This window comes from Halyomorpha halys, unplaced genomic scaffold, assembly GCF_000696795.3.
Source record: "Halyomorpha halys isolate HHAL.00 unplaced genomic scaffold, Hhal_1.1 Scaffold703.1, whole genome shotgun sequence".
NCBI lineage: Eukaryota > Metazoa > Arthropoda > Insecta > Hemiptera > Pentatomidae > Halyomorpha > Halyomorpha halys.
The window spans coordinates 31,986-39,538 of NW_027113054.1; the positions used below are offsets into that span (position 1 = coordinate 31,986).

At 32.8% G+C, this 7,553-nt stretch overlaps 1 protein-coding gene across 3 annotated transcripts in view; it reads left to right on the forward strand.

Moving 5' to 3' along the window:
- The first annotated feature begins 299 nt into the window (after nucleotides 1-299).
- The window catches only part of LOC106685497 (protein outspread), a 104,266-nt gene continuing 97,012 nt past the window's right edge, over nucleotides 300-7,553 (forward strand). For all 3 annotated transcript variants that reach the window (XM_067050689.1, XM_067050691.1, XM_067050690.1), the window contains exon 1: nucleotides 300-361. The gene's annotated coding sequence lies outside the window, so the exon portion shown is untranslated. The remainder of the gene's footprint in view (nucleotides 362-7,553) is intronic.

Consider the following 7,553-nt stretch of genomic DNA (forward strand, 5'->3'; position numbering starts at 1 on the left):
CTTTGGTCTCCTCCAACCGCTTCCTCGAATTCACACGATCTTGCGTCAATGCCATCTAGTTCGTGGCCTTAGAATCCTTATTAAATCATTTATACAATATAAGAATTAGATTCTTGACGGGACATATATACACACAGTATATCATCAAATACTCAATTTTCACATTGCGGATTAGTTATCAATGCCTCACCTGTGTTATGTTTCACCTTTTTGTTTTTTTTTCATCTTATATTTATAATCCCTATTACCTATGTTTAAAAAACCAAATTGTAATAAAATAACATTATTTTTTCAGAGGTGGCAAAGGAGGTGGTTCGTCCTTTACGACGATGGAGAACTTAGCTACTCCTTGGATGAACATGTAAGTTTACTATTAATTATTTTATCTATAATATATTTGTTAGTCATATTAATTTCAATATTAATTACTCTGTCACAAAAGTTAAAAGGATGCTTGTGATCTTTTTTCTCCAACAAATTTCGATAATTTATTGGAGATCAATGAGCTTGGCTCAAGCGGCCTAGAAACGACTTAAAAAATGGAAACGCAAATTAGAGACATAATTCAAGTTTTTTAAAAACTGACTATTTCATTTTGAACTAAAAACAAAATCATTGACAGGTGCTTTCTTACTGTTAGGAATATTAATTTTTCTTAGCTAAATCACTACCTATGATTTTTCCTATTTCAACTTAGTGACCTCGATTTATTAAATTTGAATATACTTAGTGTATATATATTTTTATGTAGACTATTTATTTTGGATATAATTGAATCTTTATTTTTATATAATTTAGTTTTATTGTATTCTTTATATTTTATATTGCCTTATATACTGTATGTGTTATGTTTTATATTGTATTTATTATGTATATATTTGTTTACTTCATATTTTCTACGAATTCATTAGCTTCATTATTATAAATTTATAGTTGTGAATTCTTATCTTTATTATTCTTTACATAAGTTATCTCATTCATTTTTTAAAATTTTATTCTCATTGAAGTATTTGTGTTTTGTTGTATTATATAAATTACGTTAGAGATCTCAAGTACCTGGGTACCCACCTTAATAAAAACGGCTGGATAGACGGTGAAGTCTAAGAAAGAATATAATTGGTCGACAAACGCTTCTATTTATTTAAGGATAGTTTCCTGGGAAAGAAAAAAGTAACAAATAAGGTAAACAAGTAGTATATAAGACTATACTTACCGAGCGAATCCTGGACTACTAAATCAAGACATAAAGCCAAATCCAAGCAAGGTACCTAAGGAGGATAGAGAGGGGAAAACACGAAGGGACAAAGTCAGGATTACAATAAGAAGTAAATTGGGAGTGAAACCGGACGAACATATTGTAGAAGAAAATAGACTACGGTGGTTTGGCCAACATATTTTATGAATCAAGAGTCGATGGAAGAAGGACAAGAGGAAGACCCAGAAATACTTGTGATGATGCAGTCAAAGGAACATTAGACAAGAGAGGAATTAACTGGTATAGGCTTAGCCAACTGGTACAGGACCGAAGATTGTATTATGGACTATAATAAATATATAATTATAAGCAGCCTCCTCCTCACACTGCTGTGCAGTAAATGTGGAAAAATATAAAATAAATTATATAATATATTTTATCTTTAGAAATAATTTCATAATTGTACAATTCTAGCTTATAAACCTTTGCAGACTCCATAATGCCCCACAAAATTAAAGTTCAATAAACACTCATTTCATTTTCTCTTTATCACTTTTTTATGTTGTATTAGCACCTAGCGAAAGCTGTTGCCATCTAGTCGGATCACATTAGCCGTACTTATTTACTTACTGAATAAATAAATTAAGCGTGCCAGAATTTGTCGAAGAGTGCAGTATTCCGACATTTAGTTTTTTTTGGTCGATTGGAGTTTAAAAACTTCATTATCACTAAATAATTCATGACCGGAGACGAGTCTTGTAAGCTTTAACGAGGCTATGAATATTCATAGAGACTTCACTGTGTTAATAATGTCGCTAAGCTTTCAAGTTGCTACAAACTATTTCTTTATTCCAACAGTACCCTCGATAACTTTCAATAATGGTGTACACTACTAAATTTTCTGTCAATTCATTGCGTGTCGATCTAACAGAGGTTCAAGAAAATCGTACTGATATGTCTATTGTATGAAGAAATACTGTTGTGTTGTGAAGATGTATATATAATAATCATAAAGTAATAGAATGATATACGCTGGATGATCAGATTTTTAAGTTGATGTTTATATTACAATGATAAAATTATTAACTATTTTTTTTTAATTACAAAACTTTAATGTTTTTTTTATGAACATACAGGGTATAGATATAATCAATGACTATAGATTAGTATTAATTTGCCTAACTGATATAATTTATCTTCTTATAGCTTGCAACAATCACATTATCTTAATGTCTTTTACGTCAGTGGTCCAAACCAATGGTACGCGGTCCATAGGTGGGAACTTACGGATTTTTTAAGCACTTACTGTTAAAATTGTTTAATAGTTTCCGTTCCGTGGGACCACCACGAAATTAAAGTGAACCATTGATGGGAGACATCAATCCGAAGCTGCACACGACATGGAGTAGTATTGACAAGACTACGAATCGGACACACTCGACTAACCCAATTATACAACTGTCAGGAACAATATGTAGACTACAATAAGTACCACCTAAATCAACCCCCCCTGACCGGAATTAAACCGGCACCAAGTTACAACCACCAAGTGCATCACCTTAACTCCCTCGCCTACAGACGGCTCTAACATTTTGGGACTTAATTATTTGGACTAACGAGACATACATCAAAACTTTTTTTAACGTTGAAAGCTCAGATTCGAAATTTTTCACGATCGTAAATCTTCCCTCTACTGTATATTCCATGTATAATGTGAACCGCTGGAGGTCAGGTCAGAGTACTTAAGAGCAACGGTTATACAAGGAGGTGGTTTTTTCAAGATCACACTCAACAGCCAGATTTTCTCCGAGTTAAGGGTAGCCATTTTATTAGGCTGAGTAACTCCAGGAGGGCACTCAGGTCCCGCAGCGTCGTCTCACGGCTATAGGAACAGAATAAATAAATATCGGCTACAGCCGTATTCGAACCCTGATCCTTGGAGTTGGTAGCACCGTGCCTTATTTCTGATATTACGCATATTATTTTTTTTTTCGATTGGCTCTACTTACCTTGTAGATCTTTGGCCAAACAAAACAACCTTCTCCACGCCTGGTTATCTTGGGCAAATGCTTTCAAGTTTTCTGCATGCAGCTCTTTCGCATCTCTGTTGAGTTGTCTATCCATCTGGTTTTTGGACTTTTACATGGTCTCTCGCCTACCTAACTGACAGGCATTCATGGATAGAGACAGGCTGATGGATCGCTTCGAGCTACACATCCCGCTCATCTTAACCTCCTTGCCTTCATATCGTGAGATATTGACTGACCCTATTCCACATAAAGACAATTAAAATTTAAAATCTGAGTTATATGACTCATTTCTTCTTTTACTTATTGGATAGTAAATTTCTATTCCCGGGCAGAAACTTTATTCAAAGCGTTAAAAGCCCTGTGAGGTATCCCATTCTAAAACGAAAAAAAAAGATTTTGTTATTACGAAATAAATTATTAAAGAAGCAAGTAGCGGCTTCTAAAATAGAGTAACCATGATACATCAGGATTAGGGATTTGTAGGTACATATTCATTTTAAGAATTACCAGGAAGAGTTTGGTATATTTCAGTTTTATCTGATATAGAAATTAGATTTGCCACCCGAGTGCCACTAAACTAGCAAGGTTTGTGCAAGAGCTGTGTCGAAACAGGTGAGGAAACAGGTAGCCATTCAAAGGACCCAGTTGGTCATAACTTTATTAATCCCCTCTCAGTCGTGACTCGGAAAACCAATCTTTCACTTGACAATTACTTTTTGGTCGGCATTGATCTATTTATTATAAGCTCTGTCGACCTTTATGAAAAATAAACAATTTATAATTTTTGCACAATAATAGACGGTAATGAAAATTGCCACACACATAATTGGAGCTAGCTCATGGTGCATGAAAGCGCATTTTTCATCCTGCCACCTCTTCCTGTCATAGTTAAGGCTGTATCAAATGAAAAGAAAAATTATATCTAAGAAAATAATTTCAAAATACACAATCTTAAACTATAGTTAATTATTATTTTACTATTGTTGGGAAAATTCTTCAATTTATTTAAACCCTGAGAGAACTCTCTAACCATCCAAACACCCTAGTTTCTAACCTTTCTTCCTCTTCCATTCCTGATAATCCTCCGAGACGCCTGAAAAGAAGACGGCCACGAGCCCTGCTAATGTAAAAGCTTTATGAGAGTGCTACCAAAGAGTAGTTTCTCTAGACGCCTGTATCACTCCATAATAACATACATCACATTTACTTAATGTATAATTATGTACAGTTGTAAATTTCAATAAACATTAAAAAGAAAATAATAAACACGGATAGCACAAATATTAATATGTTTGCAGTTCGAAAGGTACCTCTAAAAATTCGCCAAACAATTGAAAATTCGTCCATCTACAAGCGATGGATGGGTTATTTAGTTTGGCTGGGCTGGTACAAGTTGGTCTTAAATTGCACATAGGGTATCAGTTTTTGGACATTTGTTCTCTATCCAAACGTTTGTTTTCAGTTTGCAATGTTCTAGAACTGCCAACAAGTGAATATTTATTCTCTCCATGTTTTGATTAATATAAGAATTTCCCCAACCTTTGGATTCAATAATTAACTCTTGTTTAAGGTTATATATTTTAAAATTCTATAGATTCGGTGTAAATAAATTGTTTCAAATCTTATTAATTAATTTTAGCCGTTTATTTTTTTTATTATTAAACGTTACTCAAATATGTATTTTTGAAGACATTATATTTCTAGAAAATTAAATTAAAATTGTTAAACGAAGTTAGAATTTATAGATTATGTAGCAAGTACTCTGTTTGGATAAATTTTTGTTTTGTTTTTGTGTAATGAAAATAGACTAAATTGAATGTAACTGTCGAAAAAATTAAAAGAAACCAAACAAATGTGTGGACACCGACGTTTGTTACTTCTTTTTTTTACCAAGCATTTGTACAAGGCTTGGATTTGCGGCAAGTGGCAAACATGTAGATTCAGCATTAGAGATAATTCGGTTGCACCCAGCAGATGAATAGCGATTTTTAATTTTATAATTATTGATAATTACGAGAACATTAGTTGCATAAGAGCTGTTTATATTTTTATAAACTGTATGATAAAGTTTAAATAGTAATATAAATAATAAATATAAGACTAGAATTAAAAAATAAATTGCGAACCGATTTATTGTTTTTGTTTAAGATCTATATGATATATGACTCAATTAATGCTAGTCGTAATATTTGAGAAACTAATGTTTGATTTTTCCCTGACTATGGAAGCAAATGTGGTTTTGTTCCTTTTAAACTTCTGAATCCAATTCCTTGCCCGTTAATTTAGATTGGTTTAGGAAAAAGCTAATTCAGGGTATGGAATGTTAAAGAAAAATAGATTTTAAAAAAATTGGAAAAAAATTATTGGACCTATAATTTTTGCTCTTCTGATCCTTATAAAACAAACACATGAATTAATAAATAGCATTACTTAAGAAAACCAACTTTTTCTACCATTGGTACTTGAAGGTGTCCAAGTGAAGTACTTATCTGAAATATGAGATAACGGTTCTGTGAAAAACTGTAATTGAATTTTTGGCGGTGAGAAGCCTCCGCGTGATATTGAAAAATAAGAACAAATAGTAATACTTAAAGAAGAAAGAAAATAAATAATTAAGATGTAGAAAGCGAAAGTAGAGGAGGACGGGTTGAAGAGAAAAGAAGGAACTTAAGGTAGGGTAATACGACAGAGAGATGGGCGAAAATTAGATATGAATGAAACTAATAGCTAAAATTGCAATAGAAACGACACTTATTCATGAATGAACCATTGATAAATAAATATCGTATATCGTCGGCAATATTTGGTATTAGTTTCAACTATAGCTAATTTTTGTCCAAAACTGATCGGACACATCCCTATCCAGACGAATTCCTGATATACCTCATCCCACAGCTTCTTCTTGTCGTGGTACTCTCCTAAGATCGTTTTTAATGACATACTTTAGACTACATTTAATGATAATGATCGCAATGCTGATAACAAAATACAGTTTAACTGTGCCACTCTACTGAATTTTGTTGCTCCTTTTTTGTTTTTGTACAAGTCTTGGATTTGCGACAAGTAGCAAAACTGTAGACTCAGCATAAAATAGTACTAAGCACACGCTTGTCTAAATGCCTTTTAAGATGCACCTAAAAACCAACATCCGACGCATAAGCCGCCGATTCAGGTCAGAAGTATCACCTACCATATAATATACCTATCATATAATATTAAAACTAATCTACACGCTCGCGTGTGTGCGAATTTGCCATAGTTCGGCAGATGTGTCTTAGTAATTGAAATTTAAAAAATAATTGTTTCCTCAAATGTGAAGACAACTACGAAGTAAATGGCAGTTTATTGAGTTATAATCGATATAAATGAATGTTTGGAAGGCACCTTGAAGAACATGTGTCGGGCTCACGTGCCGCCCAGCGTGAACCCTACCTCGAAGGACAATCCCACGGCCGTTTCAAGGAAGCCCTCATTGATGGGACAGCGTTCAACAAATTCCTCGCATGATTTCTTACCAACCCTCTGTAAAAGGAAAAGCTATTAATTGATTTTTCTTATTGGAATCCTTCATTACAATTTACAGTCTGTATTTATGGACATCACATGAATAATGATGAATAGTTCTAGATATTTATTTATTTGTTAAGTATTCTTCCTGAAGCGTGAACAAAGTTTTATTAAGCTTTCCTTGGAAACTTACAAAGCTGACACAGAAAATATAACCTTCAATTGAGTGACTGCAGCGAATTCCTGAAATATCAGACTTTTTACCAACACTTGTAGGAATGTTATATGTGAAGAAAACTTAGCAAAATTATGATTTAAAAAATATTTTTAATATGTCAGAAGCTCTGCTAAATTCCTCTCTCAGTCGGCTCCTCTACACTCATATTTCGTCTGCAAATTAACAAAAGATAACGAAGCCGTAATGCATACGGTAAAGATGGTACAGTCTCGGCTCTTTCCTTCAGAATCGAATATTTCTATTTTTCCTTATATTACTTTTTTTTCTAAATTATAATTAAATAAAATTTCTTAATATTTCTTATTTGTCTATTTGTTATTATTACTAACAATTAGAACTGTTAATGTTTTGCAGATGGAGGAAGATTTTTGAAAATCGTCATCTAAGCCCTGTAAGACAATTTTAATGAGCTTAAGACTTAGCTGATATTAAAAACCATTTCATTGTACATTTACTAGGCGAGTATAATGGAAATATAATGGAAAGTAAAGGTAGGAATAAAAATCAGATGAATGGAATAAATAATATACCACCAATGGATCAACATACATGGAGTAAATTATTTGGTGGACAGAATTGTTAA